A 17,418-nucleotide genomic window follows, 5' to 3' on the forward strand; every position below is an offset into this window, starting at 1 on the left:
AAGCAAACTCAATCAAAGGCAAGTGTATATCCCAACTACCTTCAAACTCAATCACACAAGCCCGTAGCATATCCTCCAATATCTGAATTACCCTTTCAGACTGGCCACCTATCTGTGGGTGGAATGCTGTGCTGAAGTTCAATCTAGTTCCTAGGGCTCTCTGAAGATTACCCCAGAATCTAAAAGTGAACCTAGGATCTCTGTCTGATACAATCGATACTAGCACTCCATGTAATTTTATAATCTCATATATGTACAATCTGGCCAATCTTTCCAGGCTATAGTCCATCCGAACTGGCAAAAAGTGAGCAGACTTGGTCAGTCTATCAACTATAACCCATACTGCATCATGACTATTTTGTGTCCTTGGAAGTCCCATCACAAAATCCATGGTTATCCGTTCCCATTTCCACTCTGGTACTGGCAATGGATGTAACAAACCAGCTGGAACTTGATGTTCTGCTTTTACTTGCTAACAAGTTAGGCATTTGGAAACAAATTTAGCTATATCCCTCTTCACACCCATCCACTAGTAATGCTCTTTCAGCCCTCTGTATATTTTAGTTCCACCAGGGTGCATAGCAAAAGGAGACTCATGTGCTTCCTTCATAATGATATGTCTCAATTTCACATCAGTAGGAATGCACATTCTGCCCTGATGTAGTAGTAAACTATCATCTCTCGCAGAGAATTCAGGTTTCTTGACCTGCTGGACTTCTTTCAGTAGCTTCTGATATTTTTCATCATTTTGAGCAGCCATTCTGATCTGATCAATCAACACTGGCTGTACATGCCATGTAGCTATTGTTTGTCCCTTATCATCAATCTCTAAACTGGCATGCTGTGCTTTCAACTCATGTACCATGGACAAAGGAGAAACTCTGAGACTTGCCATAGTCTTGCGACTTAAGGCGTCAGCCACCACATTTGCTTTCCCTGGCTGATAGTCTATTAAGCAATCATAGTCTTTAATCAGTTCTAACCATCTCCTCTACCTCAAGTTCAATTCCTTCTGGTGGCCTAAGTACTTCAAGCTATTGTGATCTGTGTAGATGTAGCATTTCTCCCCATACAAATGCTTCAAGCTCTTGTGATCTGTGTAGATGTAGCATTTCTCTCCATACAAATAGTGTCTCCAGATCTTCAGAGCAAAAACAATAGCTGCAAGCTCCAAATCATGTGTTGGGTAGTTCCTCTCATGCGGTTTTAGCTGGCGTGATGCATAAGCAACGACATTTCGATCTTGCATCAATACACAGCCTAACCCATTGTGAGAAGCATCACTATAAACTGTATATTCTTTACCTGGGGTAGGTAAAGTGAGGACTGGAGCTTCAGTCAAACACCTTTTCAACTCATCAAAACTCTGCTAGCATTTATCTGTCCACTGAAATTTTACATCTTTCCAAAGTAGCTTGGTCAATGGATAAGCTAACATAGAAAACCCTTTCACAAACAGGCAATAATATCCAGCTAAACCCAGAAAACTGTGAATTTCTGTGATATTCTTGGGCAGCTTCCAATTAAGGATAGCTTCTACCTTGTTGGAATCTACCTTGATCCCTTCAGCTGACACAACATGTCCCAAAAAGGAGATTTCTTTTAGCCAAAATTCACATTTCGATAATTTGGCGTATAGCTGTTTCTCCCTTAAAGTCTGTAGTACAATCTGCAGATGTCTGTCATGCTCCTCTGCATTCCTCGAATTTATCAAAATATCATCAATAAACACCACCATAAACTGGTCGAGATATGGTCTGAAGATAGTGTTCATCAAATCCATAAAAGTAGCTGGAGCATTAGTTAACCCGAATGGCATTACTAGAAACTCATAGTGGCCATATCAAGTTCTGAAAGCAGTCTTTGGAATACTTTGCTCTTGCACTTTCAACTGATAATAACCAAATCGCAAATCAATTTTAGAGAATACAGCTGCACCCTTAAACTGATCAAACACATCATCAATGTGAGGCAATGGATATCTGTTCTTTATTATCACCTTATTCAACTGCCGGTAGTCAATACATAAGCGAAAAGTGCCATCTTTCTTCTTAACAAACAATACTGGCGCTCCCCAAGGTGACACACTAGGGCGGATGAAGCCCTTTTCAAGAAGTTCTTGAAACTGTACCTTCAACTCCTTTAACTCTGCTGGTGCCATTCTGTATGGTGTTATGGAGATTGGATCCACACCAGGCATATGCATCCCCCTATAGCAGAGATACTGAATATTCAAATCTGAGCTCCTCGGTACAATGTAGCTTCTTGAACACCCTATCCATTCGCTCTAACCACTGTTCTGCCTCTAGAGGATCTACTGTCTCTTTAAACTCAGTAGCCCCATATTTCATCAGTTTGTCATACTGCCTAGCAGAAGACTGTGGTTGTACCACTGGTGTCTGTAGTGGGACTTGAGTAGGTACATTACTAACCATCTGTTGGAACATTGCAGCCATCTACTAAGCGAACTGAGCAGGAAACTGCGGTACTGAGGGGGCTCGTGTGACTGATCCACTGACATTGTGTAGGGCTGGGGCATCCCCTTGCACCTCAGCCTCTATAGATTGATCGACTGAATGACCACCCTCTTCCATAGTCAATTCAAGGATCTTAGACCTCCTAAACAAATAACACAAGGAGATTTCCTCCTGTTAGTGCATATTTATAATGTAATGTACTGTATGTATCAAACAAGGACATTGAGTAGTTGTACTATGAAGAAAGAATATTCAAATTACAAGTGAAAACAGAGTTTAAAAACTAGCTCTGATACCACTTAAATATATCACACCCTACCCCTCTGTAAGGCATAACATGATCCCGTAGTATACTTAATGAATTACCAACTTCGTCTACTGATAACCCATTAAATACACTACAAGGGATTTTAAAACTTTTCTTACTTCTTTTTACAGTGGTGAGCACTATTTATAGGTGTTAAATTTTTTTTTTTTGAATTGAAGTGAAACAGCTAACACATTTGAATTATTAGTAATTTCTGTAAGAATTTTGGCAGAGTGCCATCTATATTTTGAATAAAACAGTTCTTCAAAAACCTGTAAAAAGCACTTCAAATATATTTCTCAATCTCAAACTCCAACATTTAATCAACACAATATGTTTGTCAACTCAAATCCACAATAATTTTCCAGTATTTTCAAAGGCTGAGATAAAAGAAATATATCACAATATTTACAAACCAAAATAATTTACAATTTATTTTACAACTTCAATGTACAATTTTAATTTACAACTGCTCAAAACCAAGAACACTATATACATACAGTGAACATACATTACAATGCAAAATACAAAATATGATATACTCAATATACCCGATGATCTCTCAGTGTAGTACTAGCAGCCTAGTCTGCTGCCCTGTTAGTTTATCTACCTGCGATAGCAATGAAAGGCTATCGCTGAGCCAATGTCTCAGTGGTGCACAACATTAACCAAATACAACTTTAAATCACAAATCATAAGTCATATAAATAGTGGATACTTAAAACCATAGTTAAATTCAAAGACAGTGAATGTCATAAAGAATTTAAACTCCATTTCACAATATCACAATAAATATCAATAAATGATACACACAGCTTAATCATATTCCAAAGTCCAATTCATCCCAAAAGCTGATGGCTAATGAGGAATTCAATTTATCCTAAAAGCCGATGGCTAGTGAGGAATAACATAGCTAGCTAGCAATAATATGAGTACTCATTCTATTCGTCCTTAACAGGCACACACCTCAACACTTCAGCCAGAGAGAGAATTCAATTCATCCCACTAGACAAGCTAGCAAGGAATTCAATCAATATACATGATAGCTGTAGTTTCAAATCATTTACAATGATTTTCAATTAATAAGAATCCATCAAATATCATTCAAACAATTTTTCACAATTTAAAATAATAATATACAAATTGTGACACCCCTTACCCGTCTACAGTATATTCGAGTAAGATATGTCACACAGTGTACCGAAACACTCTATTTTATCTTAATCATTTTGTATTCTTCCTTAATTAATTTTTATCATAGTTTTGAATATAACTTGTGAAATATAATTCATTTAAGTCATTTATTGAAATTATAATTTATTTGAGGTTCCGAAAATTTTATAGAAAGTCCGGCAGAATACCGGCTAAAAATGGAGAAAATAGTTCTTCGAAACCTATGAAAAACACTTCCAATATTTTCAATCAATCCCAAACTCCATTTCATCAACAAAATCTCAATATGTTTTTCAACAACATTTCCATTTCTCAATCATTCATCTCATATGATAATCATGTAAAAGTCATAAATAAATGTTTACTTTTTCATTCATAAACACAATTTCTACTATTTACATTAATACCAAAATACATTACATAAGTTTCAATTACATATGAGAAAATAAAAGTTAATTACAAAATATCAAAATAAAACCTAGTGTCCTACCAATGCACTGATGACGGTGAGGACACTATGCAGAGCTGCAGGAGGTCTCACCCAGTCTGTGGTCTACTGGGCTCTCGGTCAGTATCTCCAGAACCTACGCGTGGCAAAATCAACGCGCTAAGCAATAATGCTTAGTGGTGCCAATAATAAAATAAAAAGAAATAACAGAAAATAAATATGCAGTGAATGTATTGATGTCTTATTGCAAATAAATTTTCGATGAGTATTTGTAGTCTTACTTATTTTGTACTTGTTATATTCATTATTTCATTAAATTTATCCACTTTCATTTTTGGTTACCCAAGTAACCTATTCTGGACGACTGGACTGGATAAATGGGTAAATTGGCACTGGGTATCAAGTACCTCGGGCCGTCACACCATCAGTCACATATGTGTCTCCCGGTGTGCAACAGAACAGCTAATAAGCTGTAATAACATTAGGCATAAGGCCAAGTATCAACATAATGTCAGAATGGCTAAAAGCCATGAAATCACAGAATGGCATAATGCCATGTGCAGTACTGCTAACTGAACCCTATTGGCATGCCAAACTATCCAAACTAATCTTGTTAGGTATACTAGGGCATTTGACACTTTTGAATTTTACAATTTTTGAATTTCAAGTTTTGGTGTTACTATTCCCTTTATTAGTCAACAAAAATGTTGATTTTTGCATAGAAAATAGGTACATTGGTTTTAACACTCCCAACATACCACATTTTGCATTCAAAATTTGTTGGTATTGGTTACCAATACCATTTCTAAGCTTAAAATTAATGGAGCAGAATTTTCAGTTTTCATACCTTATTTTTACTGTTCCATTAGTTACTGTTGCAGTGGGAATTTGGGAAAATGATAAACATGAAAGTTGTTCCTTATTTTGTCTAGTTGAATTTCTATTTTTGAATCACTCCATTTGGAGTTTGTTAGCTCAAGTTATGGTCCAAAAACCACAACTGGCCGGATTGGGATTTTTCTGGACTGACCATATCTATAGCGCAGTGAATAGTGAATGCAACTCCCTTGTTGGATAGGTTCTGGTCATAATTTGGGATGGGTTTCTTAATGAAAGTTGTTGGTCTATATCTTAGATTTTTGCTGGTAAAATTTCAGGTCAATTGGGCCATTCTACACTGAGTTATGGCCAAATGAACAATCACTGTTCATTTGATCATTCTGCAAAAACAGGTTGCAGGACACTCGGATTGGGGCAAGTTTTTGGTCCACTTGGTTTGGTCTTATGGGCATGGTTTCTTCACCAAAGTTGTGCCATTATGTGTCTAGTTTCATTTCCAATTGGCAAAACACCAATTGAACCTCTACAATTCAAGTTATGGCTGCCCAAACCTGCTGGACTCATGTCCAGTCTGCAGTCACCTAGGCGACCACACTAAACCTAAATCCTATCACTAAACACACTTCATTTCTTGTTTACCAATAGCCAAATGGTCAGTAATTGACCATTAAAACTTTAGTTTATGTCCATTTTCATCCACCACCAAAATTAAATTTCAAAACCCTAACCCTAATTGACCAAGCCTCCAATTCATGCATCTTACTCCTAATTTGCTATACTAATCATATAATTTATAAGAGGGGCATCTAATATGTCACTTTAAACCAAAGAATTCTCCTAACTCTAACTCATGTCAAGGCTGCCAGAATTTCATGGAGTATAACCATGCTTCATTAATTCAATTTTTATCAAATTTTCAACTTAACTTAGCTCAAATTCATGATTAGAAAGATGTAAAAGCAAAGAATATGGCACTAACCTTAGTAGGGCAGAATTTTCTCTTGTTAATTCTTCACTTTCTTCTGTTTTCTTGGCTGCCAAACACCTTCCCAAGTGGTGTAGATAAATTTTAATGAAGGTATCTTAGGGTTTGGTGGAGAGAAATCAAGGTTTTGGGAGGGAAAAATGAAAGAAATTTTTTTTAATGGATGAGAGGAGTTTCGGCTAGTTTTTGGGAAGAAGAAGAAGAAAGATTTTTCTTTCCAATTTTGCCTCATTTAACTCTTTTTAATTGGCTTGGTGAGTTGTGATTGGTGGAGACCTAACTAGTGACATCATGTGATGTCATAATTCCACTTTTCTTTCATTTTTCTTTTCTTTTCTTTTCTACTCATTTTCAATTCAATTTTTAGCAATATTTATTCATATTTTAGATCATAATAATTATTTACTTAACTGGACAAGTCGGCCAAAAATCGCCTCTGAAGCCGAAATGACCAAAATGCCCTCCGTTTGGCTTAACGGGTCAAAATTGTCTTTACCGATTGAAAATTTTTTCTAAATATTTTCTTGGCATTCTAATGCTATAGTAATCTCAATGACCCTTCTCTGGAGTCCTAAAAATTATTTTATGAATTTTTCCCCGGGTCTAGGGCTCCAAGTTGCTAGAACCGCAACTTCCCACTAGGTTACCCATCGCTAGGGCACCGGCTCATTTAACTTGATTGTATTTTATTTCTAAAATTTTTCCTAAATTTTTCTTATTAATATTTAAGTTAATTATGGTTCCTCACTTTAGTTTAAATTTTTTTTTTCTGAACGTTCTAGCTGTCCAGTCTGACACTGGTTACCGGAATAGGAGAATGTATGGAGTTGCTACAGGGAGGGTGTTACACAAATAGTCATAATTTATTTCAATTGAAAAATTCAAAAGAAATAACTGTTGTGCACAAACCTCTAATAACTGTCTCTTAGCTCTGACTCAGTGTTTCCTTCCCCTTCCCTGAGTCTTTGCTAACTGAAATACATAATTTGAAGTGTTTCAGTACTCATTTCAATCGTCTCTAACAATAAGGCTTAATACTTAATTTATTGAATTTTATTATTTCCTTAGTCAACCTACGGTGTTGACCCTCGATGCAGTTTAGGTGAATTAGGTTTTAATGTTACCAATATATTACATTTGTAGCCTTTTAGTATTGGTACATGTTAGCAAATTCATTTCCAAGTATGTTGCATTTTATTGTAATTTGTCAGATTTTGGTATACTAATTTGACCTAGCAGGATTACCTAGTTTCCTCGGTGTTCGAGTTTCGATTAAAACTACAAACTTGTAGGTCTATGTCTTATTGCACGCAGAGCAAAATTTCAGGTCATTCTGAGTTGTATAGACCAAGTTATTGTCAATCAACCAATACTAGTGTCAGACTGTATCAAAATGGTCACTTTAGGTCATTTTTAGGTCGCTTTTTGTTTGGCCTGTTTTTGGACCTGAACTTATGCAAGCTATTTGGCTTGGTTCTGGCCATTTCTGGGCTTTAGTGTACCCATAAGAATTGTAGATATATGTCTAAACTATTCATGATAAAAATTGCAGGTCAATTGGACCTGTTTTGAGTGAGTTATGGCCAAAAAACTAACTGCTGCCCAAATGGTCAACTTTCAGGCTTTCAAAGCACTAATCCGAATTTGGTCATTTTTCAATTCACCTTCTAAGCAGAATTTTGGTAAGCTTCCTTCATGAAAGTTGGCACATTTTGTGCTTAGTTTCACCTCCAATTGGTCTCATACCAATTGGAGTCACACACTTAAGGTTCTAAGCCCAAAACATACACTACCCTATTGTACATTGTTCACCCTTTACCAATTACACATCCTATGCTTACCAAGTCACTCTTCCATGCCAATTCTGGTTTATACCATAACATTAACACATTTAACAACTCATTTTTGGTCATTTAGGCAATTATAACTATTCTCAATATGCACATTATAGTACAGAATTTTCCAAGTCCAATTACAAATAATTTAACCACATGACACAGCTCATTTAGACGTCCAAACTCAAACCTTTATACACATATACATGCTGCCATAACAAGCACCATAATTCAACAATATAATTCCACAAACCAAACCATGAAATAACACATTTTGCTCTACACTTCAAAGTTGCCGATTGTACATCTTCTTCAATTAGTTTCCAAGATTCCAAAATCAAGTGTAATATCACACATACATTTAGTGTACATTATCCAATTTATTCCTATACACATAAACACTTACATCAACACTTTAATCTACCATTTACATGCAAGGATAAACTGCTCTTATTGAAGTTCCATGCCTGCCAAAAATGTACCTCTCCCTTAGCTAATCAAACTTCAAAAATCCTTCCACAATTCAACTACCCACAACACGCATTTAAAGTTTAATGAAACAATAATTAAAAATACATACTTACCACTTTTGAAATTCTTCAAAACCTCACCAAAACTTAATTTTCTTGTTGCTTATCTACTGCCCAAGTTGTGTAGAACAACTTTAGTGAAGGAAAATATACGAAAATTGGCTTGGAGATGAGAGAGTAGAGCTTACATGAAGCTTGGAAGCTTCGGCCATGGAGGATCCTTTTCTTCTTGGTTTTGGCTGGTTTTGGGCAAGGTGAGGAAGATGAAGTTTCTATCCAAAATGTGCTTAGTGGTCCACATAAGTGGAGTTAGTGGAGCACTATCACCCATTTAATGTTTATTTATTCTAATAGTTCCAAATTCTCACATTTAACTCCTATCTTTTGCTATTTGAATTAGGTACCACTAATTTAATTTTTCATGACATTTTCCAAGTGTAACATCATTTATTTTTAATGAAAATTTAGGTCAAACGACAAGTCAGGGTGTCAAATGACCACAATGCCCCTGTTCGGGTTGCATTCCCGATTTTTCGGTAACACCGAGTTTTATCGTTTTCTCGATTTCCCGTTTTTCTTTTTACTAATTAATTAATTTTTCTTTGATATTTCTAATGATATTTATGCTTCAATAGGTCTTTAATTATGTCTTAAAAATACTTTCTAGGGTTCCCCACGGTCCAGGACTAGTCAACGGTCCACGCCGCAACTTTTCGGTGCGGTCACCCATCGCTAGGGTTCTCGGCTCGTTTAACTTGGTTACATTTCATTGCTATTATTTTTCCTTTGTTTTTCTTGTATTTTCTTTTCTTATATTTCATTATTTTATGTATCCTCACTCATATCTAAGTGTAGTTCTAGGCATCCTAGCTGTCCGGACAACACTAGTCACCAGAACAGTAGAACGCACTACCGAACATAGGGGTGTTACATCTTCTGCATCTCTACATAGTGTTTGTGTCACCTCACCGTCATCAGTGCATTGGAAGGACACTAGGTTTTATTTATGTATTTTGTAATTAACTTTTATTTTCTCATGTGTAATTAAGACTTATGTAATGTATTTTGGTATTAATGTAAATAGTGAAAATTGTGTTTATGAATGAAAAAGTGAATATTTATTTATGACTTTTACATGAATATCATATGAGATTAATGATTGAGAAATGGAAATGTTGTTGAAAAATATTGAGATTTTGTTGATGAAATGGAGTTTGGGATTGATTGAAAATTTTGGAAGTGTTTTTCACAGGTTCCGAAGAACTGTTTTCTCCATTTTTAGCCGGTACTCTGCCAGATTTTCTATAAAATTTGCGGAACCTCAAATAAATTGATGTTTTCCATAAATGACTTAGATAAATTATACTTCACCAATTGTACTTCATAACTATGAAAAAAATAAATAAGGGAGGATAAAAATAATTGAAATAAAATATGGTGTTCCGGTACACTATGTGGCATATCTTGCTCGGCTACACTGTAGACGTGTAAGAGGTGTCACATTTAGTTGTATTAGAGCACGGTTTAGGCGTTTCTGGGCCTAGATCGAGTCCATACCATGCATTGCATTTGTAAGAGTTAAGGTGAGACTAAAGCAGATCTGTTTATCTTTATTATTCTAAATAGGATATGGACCCCACATCTTAGTGGGCAGTTGAGGAGGAAGTGGAGAGTCATGCTCCACCTGCAGCAGTTAAGACTGGGGGTAGGGGAGAACCTGCTCCGGCAGCTCCAGCAGATCCTGCTTAGCCTTCATAGGCCATGTTCCAGCAAATGGTCGAGTTTTTCAGACAAATGGCTGGGTAATGCCACCACCTCCATAGCAAAATCACACCTGGAAAGACTGAGAAAATTTGGAGCAGTGGATTTCTTTGGCAAGAGAGAAGATGATTCTGTTGCAGCTGAGAACTAGTTGAACAGAACAAGCAGCGTTTTAAAGCAACTCCACTACACTCCAGTGCAAAACCTAGAAGCTATTGTATCTCTATTGTAAGATGATGCCTACCAATGGTAGGATATAGTGTCTAGTGAAGTGTAGCCAGAAGTAATAACTTGGGACTTCTTCCTCTCAGAATTCAAGAAGAAATATGTGGGTGGTGTATACCTAGAAGAGAGAAGAAGAGAGTTTATTAACCTGAGGCAGAGACAGTTGATAGTGGCAGAATATGGAAAGGAATTTGTTAGACTGAGCTGCTACGGAAGGGAGATAGTCCCTAATGAGGCCGAAAGGTGTAAGAGAATTAAAGAGGGATTAAATGATAATATAAAGATCATGATCACTACCTTGGGAAACACAGACTTCACCAAGTTAGTGGAAGCTGCAATAAAAGTTAAAAATGTTAGAATAAGTGAGCAGACTAGAAGGGAGAGACAATAGAAGAGGGGCCCGGGTCAGTCTAGTTCATCTCCTGCACCGGGGAAGAAGTTCAAAGGTCCACCTGCACAGAGTTCAGGTCAACCACAAGGTCAGGGTCAGTCCCAGGGGCCCAGGCCATAGTCCACCCCTAGGAGAGGTTAGTCCACACCATCAGTAGGCAGCTCTCCAGGGAAGGGGTTCAGGGGACCAGCCCCAGCATCTTCTGCATGTTTGCATTGCTTGAAGTGGCATAAGGGGGAGTGTTGGAGAGTAACGGGTGCCTGCCTAAGGTGTGGGTCAACAGAGCATCAGTTAAGGAAATGTCCAAGCAGAACTGCAACTGCTACTCCAACACAAGCAGATAGACCTGCTCCTGCACCACAAAGGGGTAGGAAATTTGGAAAATCTGAGGTAGTGGGACCATTATAGAGGCCTGCATCTGAGCTAGCAGAAAAGCTTGAGGGTAAAGCACCTGCCAGAGCCTATGCCATAAGAGCTCAGGAGGAGCAAGATGCCCCGGACATCATCAGGGGTACGTTCTCCCTCTACAATACATATGTGCATGCATTGGTGGATCCAAGATCCACTCATTCATACTTCTGCATCAACCTCCCCATAGAAAGGGGGATATTAGTAGGGGAGAGTGACCAAGACATTCTGGTCACTAATCCATTGGGCCACAGTATAGTGGTGAACAAAGTGTACAAGGGTTGCCCTTTAAGGATTCAGGGGTATGAATTCTTGGCAGACTTGATTGAGTTGCCTTTTCATGAGTTCGACGTGATCTTAGGAATGGACTGGTTGTCACGTCATCAAGCAATGGTTGATTGTAAACTGAAGAGGATTTCTTTGAAAACTTCTGAGGGTAATGAGATTACAGTTGTGGGGGAAAGGACATATTTCTTGCCCAATGTTATCTCAGTCATAGTTGCAAGAAAACTGATGAGAAAAGGTTGTGATGCCTACCTAGCACATGTGGTGGACACTAGGCAGACTAAGCCAAGTCTGTGTGACATACCCACAGTAAGAGACTTCCCAGATGTGTTCCCTGAAGAATTACCTGGCTTGCCACCAGAAAGAGAAGTTGAATTTGCTATTGAAATACTGCTGGGTATAGCACCAATCTCTATTGCTCCTTATAGGATGGCACCCACAGAATTGAAGGAACTGAAAATCTAGTTACAGGAGTTGCTGGATAAGGGGTTCATACGCCCCAATGTGTCACCATGGGGAGCTCCAGTGCTATTTGTGAAGAAGAAGGATGGGACTTTGAGGTTATGCATTGATTACCGATAGTTGAATAAAGTGATTGTGAAGAATAAGTATCCGTTGCCTAGAATTGATGATCTGCTTAATCAGTTGAAGGGAGCAGGAGTATTTTCCAAAATTGATCTCAGATCAAGGTATCATCAGTTAAGGGTGAAGGATGCAGATGTGCCAAAGACTGCATTCAGGACCCGGTATGGGCATTATGAGTTTCTAGTGATGCCCTTTGGCCTAACAAATGCACCAGCAGCATTCATGGACCTTATGAACCGTTTCATCCATCCATACCTAGATCGGTTCATAGTGGTCTTTATTGATGATATTTTGGTGTATTCCAAGACTAGTGAAGAACGTGATGAGCATTTGAGGATTGTTTTGCAAACCCTGAGAGAAAAGAAGCTATATGCTAAGTTGTCCAAGTGTGACTTTTGGTTGAATGAAATTGCATTCCTTGGACACATAGTGTCTGCTGATGGGATTAGAGTGGATCCTAAGAAAATAGAAGCAGTGATGGAATGGAAGCCTCCCAGAAATACAATTGAGGTCAGAAGTTTCTTGGGGCTAACTGGGTATTACAGAAGATTTGTGAAGGGATTTTCCTTAATAGCTGCTCCAATGACCAAGTTATTACATAAGAATGTCAGATTTTGACTGGAATGATGAGTGTCAGACCAGTTTTGAGAAGTTGAAGGCTATATTGATAGAGGCACCAGTGTTAACACAGCCAGTGTCGGGAAAGGACTTTGTGGTCTACAGTGATGCCTCTCATAATGGGTTAGGGTGTGTATTGATGCAAGAGGGGAAGGCAGTCGCTTATGCTTCCAGGCAGCTAAGGCCACATGAACATAATTACCTTACCCATGATCTAGAGCTTACAGCAATTATCTTCGCACTGAAGATATGAAGGCATTACTTGTATGGTGAAAAGTGCTACATTTACACATACCACAAAAGTCTGAAATACATGCCAACCCAGAAGGAGCTCAACCTCAAACAGAGGCAATAGATTGAGTTCCTGAAGGACTATGATTGTGTGATTGACTACCATCTTGGGAAGGCAAACATAGTTGCTGATGCTTTGAGTAGAAAATCCATCACAGCTTTGAGATCATTGAATGCTCGCCTATCTTTGGCTCGAGATAGAGCTATTTTGGCTGAGTTACAAGTGAGGCCAAACCTGCTACAGCAGATTTTAGATGGACAGAAGGCAGATAAGAAGCTAAAGGCTATTTTGAGTAAAATCTTAGAGGGAAAAGCAACTAATTATGAGGTAAAAGCAGATGGGTGTCTGTACTACAAAGGAAGAGCATGTGTACCAGATGATGGGGAATTGAAAGCCAGTATTTTGAAAGAGGCACATACCAGTGTTTATGTTATGCACCCAGAAAGTATAAAAATTTATCATGATCTGAAGCTTCAGTATTGGTGGCCTAGTATGAAGAAGGACATAGCTGACTATGTGACTAAATGCTTGACATGTCAGCAAGTCAAGGCAGAACATCAAGTTCCATTGGGTTTGCTACAGCTTATACGCATACCTGAATGGAAATGGGATCGGGTCACCATGGATTTTGTAAGTGGTCTACCTCTCACCCAGAAAAAGCATGATGCAGTATGGGTGATAGTAGATAGATTGACAAAGTCAGCACATTTTCTGCCAGTTAGGACTGACTACTCACTGGAGAAGTTAGCAGAATTGTATATCAGTGATATAGTTAGACTGCATGGAATTCCACTTTCCATCATATCTGATCGAGACCCAAGGTTTACATCGAGATTTTGGAAGAAGTTGCATGAATCCTTGGGTACACAACTCCACTTCAATACAGTTTTCCATCCTCAGATGGATGGGCAATCAGAAAGAGTAATCCAGGTAAACAATTAAAACCAATTAAACTAATAAAAATATTGAACTGAAATGATAATAATAACATGAAATATATGTCGGGTTCTTAAGGATATGCTGAGGAGTTATGTCATTGAGTTTGAGGGAAGTTGGGATAGATACCTCCCACTAGCAGAATTTGCATACAATAATAGCTACCAAGCTAACATCCAAATGGCCCCGTATGAAGCACTGTATGGGAGGAAATGTAGAACTCCAGTGTGCTGGACTGAATTGGGTGAAGATAAACTGGTAGGGCCAAACCTGGTGAAACCGACTGAGGAGAAGATAAAGCTAATCAAAGCCAATTGAAGGTTGCCTCAGACAGACAAAAATTCTATACCGACCTGAAGAGAAAAGAAATAGAATATGCAGTGGGCAATAAAGTGTTCCTTAAGGTGTCACCGTGGAAGAAGGTACTAAGATTTAGAAGAAAAGGTAAGTTAAGCCCTAGGTTCATTGGCCCATATGAAGTCATTGAACGTGTGGGTCTAGTGGCCTACAAGCTAGCTTTACCATCAGAGCTGGACAAGATCCACAATGTGTTCCATGTGTCTATGCTAAGAAGATACCGCTCAGATCCATCACATGTCATCTCCATGGAAGAAATTAAAGTATAACCGGATTTGACATATGAAGAAGAACCCATACGAATCCTGGCTCGGGAAGTGAAAGAGTTAAGGAATAAGTAGATTCCACTGGTGAAAAGTGCTTTGGAGGCACCACAATACCAAAGAGGCAACTTGGGAAAGTGAAGAGACGATGAGGCAACAGTTCCTTCAACTGTTTGCATCAGGTAAATTTCGAGGATGAAATTTTTATTAGAAGGGAAGAGTTGTAACACCCTCACTGTAGCAATTTCGTACATCCTACTGTTCCAGTGACCGGTGTCCGTCCGGATAGCTAGAACGTCCGAAAAAATATTTAAACTAAAGTGAAGAACCATAATTAACTCAAATATTAATGAGAAAAATTTAGGAAAAATTTTAGAAATAAAATACAACCAAGTTAAATGAGCCGGTGCCCTAACGATGGGTAACCTAGTGGGAAGTTGCGGTTCTCGCAACTAGGAGCCCTAGACCCGAGGAAAAATTTATAAAATAATTTTTGGGACTCCAAAGAAGAGTCATTGAGGGTTCTATGGTATTACAATGCCAAGAAAATGCTTAAAAAAATTTTTCAATCGGTACAGACAATTTTAGTCTGTTAAGCCAAACGGAGGGCATTTTGGTCATTTTGCCTTCAGAGGTGATTTTTGGCCGACTTGTCCAATTAAGTAAATAATGATTATGACATAAAATATAAATAAATATTGCTAAAAATTTAATTAAAAATAAGTAGAGAAGAAAAAAAAAAGAAATGAAAGTAAATAGGATTTATTGCATATGCATGATGTAATTAAAAAAGGCCCAACCAATCAAAATGCAACAAGCTTTATTAAATCAATTAAAAGAGAAAAAACTTAAGGAAAACAAATCAAATTTCTTCTCCTCCTTCAGCCGGCCGAACCACACTCTCACCTCCACCATTGTTGTCCCTTCAACCAAGCTTCCTTTCCCACCTTAAACCCCCTCAAAACCCTAACTTGCCTTCATTAAAAATTATCCCTACCACTAGATCAAGCTTTGGGCAGCAATTTGAAAGGAAGAAAGTGAAGTTTTTAAGTCTTGGAAACTGACTAAGTGAAGGCCTGTAACAGCCCGATCGTTCTCCAGTTAGTATTGTCCGCTTTGGCCCATGGGCCTCACGGATTTGTCCCTTGGGAGGTTTCATTCCCAAAAGCGACCTGACCAGGTGAGGAAGGCTCCCACATATATGGCCCAAATCTTTTCTTCCCGTTTCCGATGTGGGACACGAAGTTTCCACCCCAGTGCGTAGCTGGTTGAACAAGCATGTCCCAACCCCATCCCTGGGTCATGACAAGCCCACCAGCTTTGGCCTGGTGCGTCCTCGCACCACACACCGTACTAGAGGGAGTCCAGCTCTGATACCAAATTGTAACAGCCCGATCCTTCTCCAGTTAGTATTGTCCGCTTTGGCCCATGGGCCTCACAGATTTGTCCCTTGGGAGGTTTCATTCCCAAAAGCGCGCTGACCAGGTGAGGAAGGCTCCCACATATATGGCCCAAATCTTTTCTTCCCGTTTCCGATGTGGGACACGAAGTTTCCACCCCAGTGCGTAGCTGGTTGAACAAGCATGTCCCAACCCCATCCCTGGGTCATGACAAGGTCACTGCCACTTTTGTTTAATTTTTCTCTTATATTCTTTGTTACAACATTAATTTAAACTAGAAAATACGAAAATGGAACAAATTGAAATTGTGGAGTTAGGGTTTGGGATTAACCTAGGGTTTGCTCATGTTTTGGTGAATGAAAGTTTAAATGGTCAATTAGTGACCTTTTGGCAGTGTATGATGAAGAAATGAAGTGAGTTGTGGCTTGGTATTTGAATTTGGTTGAGCTACCTTGGCTGCCCTGCAGGTTTGGATGTGAGTCCAGCCGGTTTGGGAAGCTATAAATGGAGTTGTAGAGCTTTAATTGGTGCAAGGCCAATTGGACATGAAACTAGACACATAATGGCACCACTTTGGTGAAGAAACCCTGCCCAGAAAACCAAACCAAGTTGGCCTAAAAATTGCCCTAATCCGGGAGACTTGCATTCTGCCTGGGCAAAATGACCAAATGAATAGTGTTTATTCATTTGCTCATAAATCAGTGTAGAAAGGTCCAATTGACTTGAAATTTTACCAGCAGAAAAATGAGACATAGATCTACAACTTTCATGAAGAACACAGATCCAAATTCTGAACATAACCTAGTCAAATTTCCAACCAAACTTAGGTTACCAAATCCGGCAGAACCAGTTTTGGCCAGAATTTTGGATTCTATCCAATCCGGCCAGTTATGGTTTTAGGCCATAACTTGAGCTACAAAACTCTAAATGGAGTGATTCCAAAAAGGAAATGTAAATAGAAACAATAAGGAACAACTTTCATGAAAACAACTTTGCTAAATTCCTATTGTACAAATGACCAATGAAATAGCAAACACAATGCTTTAAATCTGAAAATTTTGAATAAATAACACTAAGCTTAGAAATGGTATTGGCAACTAATACCAACAACTTTAGAATGCAAAGTGTGGTATGTTGGGAGTATTAGAACCAATGTACCTATTGTCTATGCAAAAGTCAACATTTTAGTTGACTAATGAAATGAATAGTAACACTTAAACTTAAATTTCAAGAATTATAAAGTTTAAAAGTGTAACATGCCCTAGTACACCTAGCAAGATTGGTTTGGATAGGTTGACATGC

Source organism: Hevea brasiliensis, chromosome 10 (genome assembly GCF_030052815.1).
Source record: "Hevea brasiliensis isolate MT/VB/25A 57/8 chromosome 10, ASM3005281v1, whole genome shotgun sequence".
Taxonomy (NCBI): domain Eukaryota; kingdom Viridiplantae; phylum Streptophyta; class Magnoliopsida; order Malpighiales; family Euphorbiaceae; genus Hevea; species Hevea brasiliensis.